The sequence below is a fragment of the Anthonomus grandis genome, chromosome 17 (assembly GCF_022605725.1).
Source record: "Anthonomus grandis grandis chromosome 17, icAntGran1.3, whole genome shotgun sequence".
Classification (NCBI taxonomy): domain Eukaryota; kingdom Metazoa; phylum Arthropoda; class Insecta; order Coleoptera; family Curculionidae; genus Anthonomus; species Anthonomus grandis.
The window spans coordinates 10,040,154-10,054,914 of record NC_065562.1 but is presented as its reverse complement, the minus strand read 5'-3'; the positions used below and the strand labels follow the sequence as shown (position 1 = coordinate 10,054,914).

At 28.1% G+C, this 14,761-nt stretch overlaps 1 protein-coding gene across 1 annotated transcript in view; it reads right to left on the bottom strand.

Annotated features, from left to right (window-relative positions):
* The window catches only part of LOC126746094 (elongation of very long chain fatty acids protein 7-like), a 120,809-nt gene extending 118,753 nt beyond the window's left edge, over positions 1 to 2,056 (bottom strand). Inside the window, exon 1 of the mRNA XM_050454201.1 lies at positions 1,804 to 2,056. The gene's annotated coding sequence lies outside the window, so the exon portion shown is untranslated. The remainder of the gene's footprint in view (positions 1 to 1,803) is intronic.
* Positions 2,057 to 14,761: the final 12,705 nt, after the last annotated feature.

Sequence of the window (14,761 nt, the reverse complement as noted above, 5' to 3'; positions counted from 1 at the left end):
TTTGGATTTTGGCTTTTCTAAATATAACTATAATGCTTTTAATGAGTCACTAAAATTCATTATTGTCATGTCAGTCTAATTCAATACGTTTTCATTTACGATGATTTTGATGTCTTTACAAATATTTTTGGGAATAATTTACTATTGAGGCAATTGCGAAAAAAAAACATGCTTTTTTTTATTTGACCTTGCAGCTTAATAACGAGCTCAGGGAATGCATTTACATTTCTCATATTGATATATAACCAGAGCAATAAAGGTAATATCACTAATTATTTTGGAAAATTTTTCCAATGTGCTATTAAAAATAGCACGGTCCTTCAATGTGCTAATTCACGCATCTTAATGTGCTAATAAAGATCTTTAAATCACTAATTAAATTAAATAGCATTTTTTGTTTTCTTTGATGTCTCTGCTGTCTTGGATTTTATCTGATTTGTTTAAGGCATTTGACAGAGTCAACCGTATGCTCTTGACTAAGGAATTGTAGGTTTATTTTAAAAATTTTACATGGGTGTTTAGTGCACAGGGTATCCCAAGTTCGAGGGTGACCATTGGGATCTCGGAAGCCCTAAGAGTTACGGGGTCGATTAAATGGAGGCAAATTTGCGCAATTTGGAGCCTAATAAAATGACGTTTAAAAAATATTAAAATTCCGGATACTTCCGGAGATATCCGATTGATGATAATTTCCCAGATGAACTTGTTAAGAAATCCCATTCATATAATCCAGTGCGATACCTCATTTTAAAGTCAATAAAAAATATTTTTTAAAAATGAGAAAATCCAATATGGCGCCTATAAGAAAAAATAAAGTTGATGATGTTCGGAAAAAAAAAACGAAACATCGGATTAATTTTTTTTGCATCATATTGTAGAGCATAAAAAGTGGCAATAAAAAACTGTTTTTAGTTTTTCCATATCTCTTTAAATAAAGTCAGTAGAAGGTAAAAATGATTTTGAAAAATTCCGTTTTTTTTTGGATATCTCCAGAAGTATCTGGAATTTTAAGATATTTTTTTTAAAACATATGCTATTGCTTTTCTTTAATTTTTGAAGTGATTGTCAAGAATTTGCGTAAGCTATATTGAAAAAGTTTAATAATTTTGATTAGTATATAAAATAAAGTATACAAGTATAAGTTTATAAAAATTGTATAGTTTATAAATTTCTTAAAAAGATTTTTTTTATATAAAATATTTATTAAATGAATAAATAAATAAATGAAATAACAAATGAAGTTCTAAAAAAGAGACAAAAACGAAACTAAAAAAATCAGAACCAATTTAAATAATAAAAATAAAATTAAGCACTTAGAGAAACTATGTAACGAAAATCTAAGGGAAAAATATTTTATAAAAATGTGTACATTCAATGCATCAACTGAAAATTCAATTACATTAGACTAAAGTATATTATTGTTGACGATTATAAAGAAGTGCATAAAATAATTTTATCACAAATATTGACATATTTTGAGTGAGCTAAATTATTTAAAAAAATAAGTCTGGATTTCACTCTAGGGCATTAAAAAAAACAAAGAAATATTTAAATATTAATTTTTAATTAATTATGACCTAATTTATATTAAATGAAACTTTTATGAAAGGTACATTAAAAAAATATTATATTATTTTTTTATTACCTGCCATTTTTTAATAAAATTTTAGAAACTAAGTAAAATATAAATTAAAAAAGAAAGAATATGAGTTTATTTAAAACGTATTTATATAGTTTTCATACTATTTGCAATTAGTTATAAATTTACAAGCGTAAAACATCTAAAAAATTTAACGTACTTACCCAAAAATCAAAAACTATAAAATGTTTTCAAACAAAAAAACCCGCCAAAACGCGCGAAGTTGCGCCAACCCCCCAACAACCCTTACCCGGGTACTTCACCGACTGAAAATAAAAATTAATTGACTCCGACCACGCAACCAAAGAAAAACCCCAGTACCGAACTCCCGATGGTTAAAGAGACAAGTGAACGTCTCGACTCGATTGCAGTCAATGTTTAAACAAACGAACCGACACCAAGAGCGTGCGGACCGTAGTCGACTATGGTTTGACCCGCGTGTACCTACTGCCAATGACATATATTGGACTTGACAGGTGACGTCATTTTCCCTTAGTGTTATGACGGGTCATTTTCTTGAAAAATATTTTGAAGCTTATGTCCTGAAAAACTTGAAATTTAATTGGAGAATTCATTCACATAGTCTGATGCTTTTCTAAAATCAACAAATATTCTAAAGCTAAACGTAATAGCAATGCATGAAACGTTATGCTTTCGTTTTGCGAAAACGTTACATTACGATTCAGATTAATAGGCATCAGAGCGTATCGTAAAATGGAGCTACTTGCATACTATTTCAGTACATTTCCCAATGTACCGCAGTACAACTTTACAACTTTGCAAGAATACAATATACTCTCAACGAACTTGAGGGCTGCCCATGGCCGATATAAAAATTAAAAGTTTAGAGCCATAGGTTCCAAAAAAAAAGGTTTTTCTAGTATATTATTATTGTATAATAAGAAGAAGAAATTGAACAACGAGAAAAAGTACATTTCCTCGAATCTACGACTCTTGGTCCTATAACTCATTCGTTGTATTCTACTTAAGAAAATCTCCCTAAAAAAAGGGTAAAAATAAAAAAACTACAGCATAGCCCGTTATTAAAAATATTATTTATTATATCTTAATTACATATAAAGCTCAAAAAAATTCGATTTAAATTTTATATGACCGATAAATAGTGGAATTGTAATTATTTAAAGTGAATGCACCTTATTGACCTTAAAACAAAATACGGAAATTTTTTACCGATGGCATATTAATATTTGTCAAAAATTTGCAAATTATTTTCAACTCTTTACGTTTTTTATACGATTACATTTCATTATTTTTATATTGGTGGATTCCTATTGTGTATTTTTACTACAGATTTAACATATTCCAGTACCTACTCTCTCCTTACTTTTGTTTATCAGATCCTATTCATTTAAATATGTTTTCTATTTTGCATGGCGTGTTCATTGTTTTTTTAATAGTTAATATTAATTTTTTTCGCCATACTTGTGAAAATTTCCAATCAACAGTCAACAACTTATTTGCTGCATTTTGGCCACTTTTATGTTTAGTTTTGCTCCTGGACTAGGCATTAATTAGCTATGGTACCTTGCAACCCTCTTGCCACACGAGAGTAGAAGTTATGCTGAGCTGAAAATCTAGCCATTCGATAAAACCGATCAATGTTTCCATGACGGACATAACATCACAAAGTGATAAGCTATTTCTTCCTAAATTGAGCTTCATTAAGAACAGGTTTACAGTTCTATACACTGTTGCATTTAAACGAAGTGCGGAAGGATAAACTCATTCGCTTATTTACAGTTGAGATTTTTAATAGATAACTAGCACTTTATAATTCCAGCTTGTCATTGTGGTAGATGAAAACAATTGAAATCAGTAGTGTTTTGTGTGTGATATGTATGTTTTGAAGACTTAGAATCAACTAGATTTTAACACCAAGAGTCATTTTAATTTTTTTGACCACCAACAACTAGTGATTATCACCTATGACTTGCTTTTCTTAATTTTCTTCTATTGTCTCGGCAAATTAAATAAATAAAATTTTATTTGATAATTATTTTACAAGAATGCGTTTAACAAAAAAATTCTTAAGTCCGGCCTTATTTCCTTTAACTCCTAAGTTAACGAGACTGCAATGTATCTTAAATTTCATATATATATATCCTTGTGGGACCTAGCGTCCATTTAAATGGACATGCCAGTTTTATGTTTCCAGTTTCGTTCATTTATTATTTAAGCAGCTTAGACCTCGCATCCACTACGTTGGACACTTAGGTGCTGCCGCCTAGTCCGATTCGGTCGACTTTAATTGTGCACATGTGCTGGGAATCAGTTGTTTGCAAGTTGTTAACCCCTATAAACTGTTTATCTATGGTTGTTTGTTTTCTGTTGTGATGACGGCTGCATGTGGTTCTCGTTATGATGGTATGTAGCCTATTTTTTAACGTTTTTTAATGATTTTTGTGAAAGTTTTTATTTGCAAATGTTTAACAGACAACTTTAAATAACATTACAATAATAAAAAAATTAAATAAGTTTTGTATTACCCTAAGTAAGTTATTCGCGTCCATTTAAATGGACATTGGGTCTATCTCATGCACATTTTAAATTAACTCATAAAATTTAGTTTAGGAATTTTTGGCAATCAAAGAGTGCTTCGGCCAGGGGAAGATGACGAAAAATTGGGGCAAATACTAAAAATTATTGGAAATGATGACTCTGACATTGAAATGTCTGATGATGAAGAAGAAATTCAAACTATGGATAATTTAATGGGGAGAGAAGAAGAAATAATTAATGAAGAACTAGTAAGCAGCAGTGAGGAGGAAGAAGAAGAAGATAGAATTCCTCTTAGTGCCCTGAGAGAAAACTTAAAAATACCCAAGCAATCTGTGGATCCTTTAAAGCGAAAGTCTTGGAGAAGAGATGATACTTTTGCACCTCTAAATTTTGAAGGCCCCGCTAGTGAATGCAGCGCAGAGCTCCGGTATGATTGGACTGCAAAATCGTAATTCGTTATGTACTTTGAAGATGAGTTATTCCAAAAAGTGTATGATTACACAAATGCAAGGTACGTTGAACATAAAGGAGAATCTCTTAAATTGACTCTTAATGAGATTAGACATTTTTTTGGAATAGTTTGTTTGATGTCCTGTCTAAAAAATCCCAAAATCAGAATGTACTGGGCAAAAACCACTAAAGTTTCAGCTATTGCAGATACAATGTCTCGAGATAGATTTTTTGCTATAAGAAGTAACCTGAAAATCGTCATTGATGGCAGCATCGCTGAAGAGGTACGCAATTTTGACAAATTTGGAAAGTACGTCCTATTATAAAAGTGGTTGCTGTAGGTGAACAGATGATCCCATTTACAGGGAGTTGTAAAATGAAGCAGTTTGTTAGAGGAAAGCCAAATCCAGAGGGCTTAAGAAATTTTGTTGTTGCTGCCCCTGATGGTCTTGTCGTAGACTTTGAATTATACCAAGGAAAAGATACTTTTCCAGATGATTTTGTAACGACTTGGTGTTGGACCTTCCGCTGTTGTTCGCCTTGGAAGGACATTATTTTCTGGAAGTCATATGTACTGCGATAGATATTTCACGACAATACCACTTCTCGAATATCTTCGTCAACAAGAGGAATATTGTACTGGAACCATTATGAAATCTCGTGTACCAGCGGCAGCAAAGTTAACTTCGGAAAAAATGATGGCCAAGATAGGTAGAGGTAGCTCGAAACAAATTGTAAGACAATATGGCGAAATAGTAGTTGTACAATGGTATGATCTGAAATCTGTACTTTTGGCATCTACTGCTCTAGGAATTCAAGCTAGCGATGAGTGTAAAAGGTGGTCTAAGAAAGACTCTAAATACACTCAGATTAAAAGACCTTACATTGTTGCTAAATACAACGATTGTATGGGACGAATAGCCTTGATAGACCGAATGATTAGCTATTATAGAATTCGAGCCAGATCAAAAAAATGGACCGTAAGGGTCATTTTCCATTTCTTTGATCAAGCAATGGCTAACTCATGGATTTTTTATCGAATAGATAAAAAAATATTTAAAATCCCTCCACGCAAAATACAACAATATTTAGAGTTTAAAATTGATATTGCCACTTAACTTTTGACAAATACACCCAACCCACAAAGTGAATCCCAAGAAAACATCCATTTTAATGGACATCATGTATGTGTCAAAGTAAGAAAAAAAAAATAAAAGTTATTAGTAAACAATGTTTATTTATGTATTTTTTATTATATTCAAAAGCCTCACAACCCTAACTTAACAAAAACATTTCCGGGTCCCAGGAGGATATATATATATATATATATATATATATATATATATATATATATATATATTATGTAAAAATTAAGTGATTGAAAATTTGGAGCATCTAGATCTAAGTTTAAGCATTCTCTATTTACTTCTGATCTAAGATTCCCAGATAATCTAGAAGCATTAAGCAACTTAGAAAATTAAGTCCACCCTTAAGCATTTCATTTATTTTAAAACTTTACAAGAAATCTATCCGGTTCCTGGTATTGACAATTTAAAATATGATACAATTAAAAAAGTGTTTATGTCTATTCTTAAACCATCAACATTTTAAATAAATCTAATCTCTAAAAAAACAGTTTTCCTTAATCAATTTAAATATGACTCACCCCTTGACAAAAATATTGCGGTTCTAGTTTTTCCAATCTCTATGACTGTTATTCCATACTGAATTTTTCCAACCGTTCTTTATATTTTGCATGATATTTTCAATACTTACAATACTTTCAAATACTACTACGCTGTATAAATTATTAGGTATGTAAAGACATATTTTAAAAGATGAAAAAATATTACGGGTACAGGAACTAAAATATGCCTAAGATCATTCACAAGAGTTATGCCCAGGATATATTATAGAATTGCTCGCATATATTTGATGGGTAAACTTGCATATTTTATGAATATACCTAGCACATTTTAAGTGCGACATAAGATATTTCTGGCAGGTTTTAATATAACAATCAGAATATGCTGGGGCTATGTATGCAATGTATTTATCCTGTCTGGATATATATCGAATTTAGTAAATATATTTAAAAAAGCGTTTAAACCAGAATGAATGAGTTTCTTAAAAAAATATTGGATTTTCAAAATTACAATTTGGATTTAGAAAAAGTTTTTTAATTTCCAGTACAATAGATCAAGAAAATATTTAACGAGAATAAAAACGTATATGTTAAGACTTGATTAATCCTGTGCTCAGTTAAAAGCGTTAGACTCACTTGATTATAATTTGCTCATAAATACTTTGGAAAATGTGGAATCTTGCAGTATAGCTTTATCAGTTTTAAAACGTTATATGCAACATAAAGTACAAAAGGTAGAAGTCAAAGAGATCTTTAGTACCTACTATAAAATATATTCTATATGATATTTCCGACGGAACGGTTTTGAAGCCAATTTTATTTAATGTACTAGATTCAACTTATTTAACAAGATGATATAGGTAACTTTATAACCTCATTTGCTGATGAGAGGGTATTGTTAGAGTATTTATAGGCAAAAACCGGGAATAGGTAGAACAAACACTTGTATCAAATATGTAAATCATTGTAAATTGACTTGATCAAAGCTTACTAGCAATCAACCTTGAAAAAGCGAAACTTACTTACCCTACTTAAGCTAACTTCCCTTTTTAAATAGGGCGATATTTGATTATCACTTAAGGTAGAACCTGTTAAGAAAATTAATTTCTGGACGACCTCAGTTCCTTATACTTTGATGGTCTTGTGAATATTTTGTTATCTTAAGAAAGCAAATGGAGTTAGCTTAGAATTATGATTATTTACAGACTAAATCTGAGATTTTCCACTAATGAGTTATATACCAACACCAATTTCTTACTACTTAGATACACCTTTTTATCTCACTCTAGGAAAGTAACTCATTTAAAATACAATTGCAAATTCCCTACTTCTTACTATTAAACAAGATTCACGATAATTAAAAATCGATTGATTTAAGAATTAAGAAAGAAATAAGTATTTGATTTAATAACCAATTCGAGCATATTTTAGGATTAAATGCAAAACTATGCTTCAAGTCATTTTATTTCTTTTTATGAATAAATTCAATAATATTTTAAGGTTATTTCTAGATCCGCTTCTAGTATTCTAGTAAAAAAAAAACTACTTTATCAAAGGACCATAATTTGAGAATATTCTTTTCTATCATTGCATGACTAGACAACTTTTCACCATAAGATCTTCAACAAAGAATTCCTTGAAGTTATTCGGAATTTTCGACTCTTTATCTAATTATTTATCTTTAAAAAGTGAAGCCAATTTATCTTACTTAGAAGAAGCAATACTCAATACTTAATACTGAAGTCTATCTTAAATAGGTCATAACAGATCCAATTATTAACCTAGTTAAGCAAATTTTGAGAGAACATTTTAATTATTTACTTCCTTTTTTTTATATTTTTCATCACAATTTATCTTCCTAAGCAGAGCTCTACAAATAAATGAAATTTATTTAAAAAATCTGCTGCAGTCTGCTTAATATTAATTGAAGTTTTAATTACGTTTTATGACAAAAATCAGGAGAACTCTAGACTATTGAATGCTATAGTAAAAAAATATGCACAATTTTATAGTAATTGTGTTATTTCAATTAGGTTTTGTTGTTGGTTAATGGAAGCGTTATTAATTTTATGAGTAATAATACACATTTAAAAATATTAGCGGTTGATGTTTTAAAGTTTTTGCAAGATGTTGACAAAATATTATTTCTACTACACAATTTAATGTACTCAACAAATCAATTAACATATATACAGGAAGTGTAACATGTCAACTTTTTCGTAATTTTCATACATTTCTTTTAAGTTCTCTAAATATTTGAGCACTATATAGCTCTAAATACATATCGAATTTAGTAAATATATTTAAAAAAGCGTTTAAACCAGAATGATGAATGAGTTTCTTAAAAAAATATTGGATAATCAAAATTACAATTTGGATTTAGAAAAAGTTTTTCAATTTCCAGTATAATAGATCAAGAAAATTTTTAACGAGAATAAAAACGTATATGTTAAGACTTGGTTAATCCTGTGTTCAGTTGAAAGCGTTAGACTCAGTTGATTATAATTTACTCGTAAATATTTTGGAAAATGTAGGATCTTGTAGTATAGCTTTATCAGTTTTAAAAAGTTATATGCTACATAAAGTACAAAAGGTAGAAGTCAAAGAGATCTCTAATACCTACTATAAAACATATTTTATATGGTGTTTCTGACGGAACGGTTTTGAAGCCAATTTTATTTAATGTACTAAATTCAACTTATTTAACAAGAATACATAGGTAACCTTATATCATTTGCTGATGAGAGGGTATTGTTAGAATATCTATAGGCAAAAACCGGGAAGATGTAGAACAAACAATTGTATCAAATATGTAAATCATTGTAAATTGACTTGATCAAAGTTTATTAGTAATCAACCTCAACAAAGCAAAATCTACTTACCCTTTTTAAATAGGGCGATATTTGATTATCACTTAAGGTAGAACCTGTTAAGAAAATTAATTTCTGGGCGACCTCAGTTCCCTATACGTTGATGGTCTTGTGAATATTTTGTTATCTTAAGAAAGCAAATGGAATTAGCTTAGAATTATGATCATTTACAGACTAAATTTAAGTTTTCCCACTAATGAATTATATACCATCACCAATTTCTTACTACTTAGATACACATCTTTATCTCACTCTAGAAAAATAACTTATTTAAAATATAATTGCAAATTCCCTACTTCTTACTGTTAAACAAAATTCGCGATAATTGAAAATCGATTGATCTAAGAATTAAGAAAGAAATAAGTATTTGATTTAATAACCAATTCGAGTATATTTTAGGATTAAATGCAAAACTATGCTTCAAGTCATTTTATTTCTTTTTATAAATAAATTCAATATTTTAAGGTTATTTCTAGATCCGCTTCTAGTATTTAAAAAAAAACTACTTTATCAAAGGACCATAATTTCAGAATAATCTTTTCTATCATTGCATGATCAGACAACTTTTCACCATAAGATCTTCAACAAAGAATTCCTTAAGGTTATTCGGAATTTTTTTGGACTCTCATCTAATTATTTATCTTTGAAAAGTGAAACCAATTTATCTAACTTAGAAGACGTAATACTCAATACTTAATACTGTAGTTTATGTTAAATATATCATAACAGATCCAATTAACCTAGTTAAGCAAAATTTGAGAGAATATTTTAATTATTTACTTACGTTTTTTTATATTTTTTATCACAATTTATCTTCCTAAGCAGAGCTCTACAAATAAATGAAATTTATTTAAAAAATATGCTGCAGTCTGCTTAATATTAATTGAAGTTTTAATTACGTTTTATGACAAAAATCAGGAGAACTTTAGACTATTGAATGCTATAGTAAAAAATATGCACAATTTTATAGTAATTGTGTTATTTCAATTAGGTTTTGTTGTTGGTTAATGGAAGCGTTATTAATTTTATGAGTAATAATACACATTTAAAAATATTAGCGGTTGATGTTTTAAAGTTTTTGCAAGATGTTGACAAAATATTATTTCTACTACACAATTTAATGTACTCAATAAATCAATTAACATATATACAGGAAGTGTAACATGTCAACTTTTTCGTAATTTTCATAAATTTTTTTTAAGTTCTCTAAATATTTGAGCACTATATAGCTCTAAATACAGCAAATTCAAATATGTTACTGACAGGAGAAATAAACAATTTTTTATCTGGCTGTCACATATGACATGTGCTGTTTTTTACCAAAGCCTACTGCTATAAAAATTAAAAGACTTGGAAAATGGAAAAATGACTATGTAATATCGGAAATATCGGAAACAGCTAAAATGAGATATATGGTGTTATATATTTTTGAAAAGAGGATTTCAAGAGCTTTAAGAATTTATAAAAAAATAATATGTGTTCTATAAGAAAAAAAAAATTTTAGAATATCAACTTTATGAAACACCCTGTTTAAAAGTATATTACATAAAAATATTTGTCATTAAAAAGTACTTTGAGAAAGTGTTTTCAGAAGTCAATTATCTTTAATAGCAAAAAAGTTATGGCTAATTACCGAAATCGATATAATTCAAGAAGAGTTTGACATAGTAAAATTTTGATAACTTTAAATTTTTTTTACAAAATTTGAGCTCATGACATCTAGGTCAATTTTTTATCTGTTCGAAAAATACGAGTTTTCTATTAAAATAATCGAAATCGCACCACCCTGTACAATATATGTATATATACATATATAGTCCAAACATCTAATCTAACTTATTAGATTCCATAACTAAACGTTTTCCCTTTAAGCTTTTTATACTGCATGATGAATGAACTTTAACAATGTGATGAGTCGTGAATATTTTAATATTCATTAAAACAAAAACTGTAAATTTATCTTGATATTATATAAAGAAGCGGAATATATTAACGACTCAATATCATTCATTTCAACAACTAAATATACTGATGATTACGCGGGATTATCGATTTTAATAATGATGAAGCAGAACGAAAATTTTTGTGTTTTTTCCATATCGGTTCCGATGAGAACGAACATGATAATATTAATAATAATAATAATAATAGTAATAATAATAATCTCCTTTTTAAAATATAGCCGAAACACAGAAAATTCATGTAATAGAAATTAACTTATAAAAAACCCGTAATTAGGTACTTATCCATAATTAATTACTTAATAAAGATCACGTTTGGAAATCTATAGTCCTTGATAATGCTCCTTGATTATTTTCTCGTATAATAATGTAACGCTATGGCTTTATTTCTTTTTAAAGGCAAAAAAAATTCCTAAAATTTTCCTAATTAGTTCTTAAGTGATCCCTGATTTAGAGCATTTTCTGTATATTAAAATATAATTTTATGTATAATAATTTGAAATTGGTAGACCACTAAATCCTACAGGGTTTTCCTTATAATAGATGTGAATAGCAAGGTGGAGATTTGGTTATTAGTCAGCTATTGATAAGCTTCTACATAGTCCATGTATTACCAAATTTATTTTCTTTGTACAGTTATACTACTTAGCAACCTACACAGTTTTTATTTAAAATTCACTATAACCAACTTTTTTTTTGGTAACGGTTTCAACCATTTAGCCAGCTTCTCTCTTTATAATAAACTAGGATGTAACCAACTTATTATTGTTATTTTAAGAGATTGTGTTAAATGCTTTGAAGAGATTTTAATTAGTAGATATTTATGCTTTTTCAAGACCTTCGTCATAGCCATAATAAATCACAGAAATTTGTTTAAAAAAATCTTTATTTCTTTTGTCTTTATGGAAGTTTTACCAGCTTAAAATTGGACGTACTCAATCCCAGCCTATTGGTTTCTTCTTTGGTGTAACTTGAGATAACCATTGTTTTCGAAAAAAATATCAGACAAGGGCTTCTATTGTCATTTCTCTAAATCTAAATAATAAACATCTGAAATTGTTATTTTAGTTGAAAAAAACGATGAACTTATTATTACAACTACATATTGGAATATTACATTAACAATCATTCAAAATTCTCCTTCTTTTATTTCTTTAGCCTTGTTGGAATCAGTACTGGATGTAAGCCGCTCTCCTTTGATGCCACTCGCCTTTTTTTGTGCCATTTTAATCTACAGTGGCTTAAAGTTGTCTAATTGTGTTACAGGAAAAACATTTTTGAATAGTATTGCTGAATATCTAAGATATGCTTCGCTTTGGAGTATTCTGCTCATAGAAGTCAGCTAATATAATTAAAAATATCATGGGTCGGAAAGAATTTACGCAATAAATATTTGATAATTAATTACACAAACTTATAGGAAACTGTTAACCATGGAATTCGACTTTTTTTAGAGCAAAATTAATATTTATGATAATGATGAACTCAACAAGTGTAATCCTAAATATTTTGAGCCAAAACAATATGATCTCACAATTTAGTGATGTCAACTAGCTTTCGAGATTAAGCCACGTAAAACTCTTACACTTAAATCCTATTTGTTTTTTACGTCATTTTGATAGCTACTTTTTTTAGGACCTTCGTACTTAATGATGTTTGTTTTAGATGCAACAAATTAAAAAATGAACATTTACAAAATCTAAGATATTTAGAGCAATAAATTACGACGAAGTAAACAATTAAACGAATCAAAAATTAACATTAAGGTCAGTCATATAATTGATCAAAAAATATAGCATCATTTGAATTATTGCATATTATTATTTCAATATAGCAATAAATTAAAGCATAATATCTACCTCTAAATTAAAGCAGGTTATTAAATTTATCGGAATATACCTAGACGTCGTTTCCACTGAAAAATAATATTCTAATAGATGTATCGAACAATATGCGAATACTATTGAATTGTGCGCGTTTTTGTTGTTTATTATTCGTTGTTCTATAAGATACATATCATTACATAATTATCAAAAAAAAAATAATTAAGACATTAAATCACCCTTGATTTCTTTTACAGTAAAATATATCAAACTATTGAACTACATAAAACGAAAAAGTTTTATATTCTTCTAAATTTATGATTTTTATTCATGAAATTATATTAAGTAAGTGATCACATTAAAAATCAATTAATACCATATTTATTATCAATTTATACCATACATTAATAGACACTCCTTTATAACAAGTCCAGTATTTGTAAAATTTTTAATTGAACTGGTTTAAACTTCAAAAAATATTCATAGAGAATTTTTATCTAAATACAAGGCATTTTATTTTATTAAACTATTTCTGTTTGTTGTCTACATTTTGAATTTAGTTTCGATGATTGCCTTGAAAATAAAATTGTGCTTTTTGACACTACCTAAAGTAATCAATATTTCTTACATCTATTATTAATCAAATATGAACCTTAACCAATTTATGTAGAACACATACTTCTACATATCATGCTCTTTATTTTATAGGAATATGTAAATTAGATGTTTAGATTTTGGACGTTCAAGTGGGTGCTCGAATTAGAAACCAATTAACACCTTTAGGCACTTCTAGATAAAAAATGCAATATTTATAAAGAATTTTCGTATAGAGATCATATTTTTGCTTTATTAAAATATTCCTATTAATTGTCCAGATTTTGAACTTTAAGCTGCCTGAAAAGCGCTGATCTTGGACATACTACCTACAGTGACCAATATTTTATTAATTCTTGCTTAAACTAGTGTGAACTTTAAACAATAGTTATAGAAAATATCCTTTTAAATAACATGCTTTTTTATTCAATGAAAATATTTAAATTAGATCAAATTAAATCTTGATTATATTAAATCTTTAGGTCTTGCACTTTTAAGTAAGTTGTCACATTAAAAAAACAACAACCCTTAGAACTTAGATTTTAATATTTTTGAAATTTTTATTTAGACTGGTTTAAAGTTTAAACAATATTTACAAAGAAATTATATCTAAATATTATGCTTTTTCTTGCATTAAACTATTCATATTCATTGATTAGACCTTAGAGTTTAAGTTCAGTGACCACCCTGAGAACCAAACATTAATCTTGGCCACTACTACCTAAAATAACCAATATTTAACATATTTATTTTTTATTACAAGAAAATATTCAATGTTACATCTTTAGGTCTTGGATTTTTAAATAAGTACTTACATAAGGGTAGTATTTAATCGAACATCAGTTTTTATACTTTTTAAAATAAATACTTATTGAGCATTTCTAATCTTTAGCATCTAATAAAGTTAATATTGCTAACTGTTTTATACTAATCTGGATAGCTATTTAAATAATAAAGCTTCTAAAAACTGTTTGAACTTCATACTTTATAATATGAAAAAAGCTAGTGAGCATAAAATAAAACAAAAATAGGCATCACAAATATACTTTATTGTCTTGTATTTATAAAACAAAAAGAACAAAAAATTCCATTCTTAAAACATTATTTGAACCACAAAACAAAGAAGAGTGCATAAAACAACAATAAACAAATTATTAATAAGACTTCAATAAATTAAAAACATCACTGAATTACCAAAGCAGGTTTGGATTTTGATGGACGTCCACGCTTTCTTTTTTGTCCAATATGGATATTTTTTG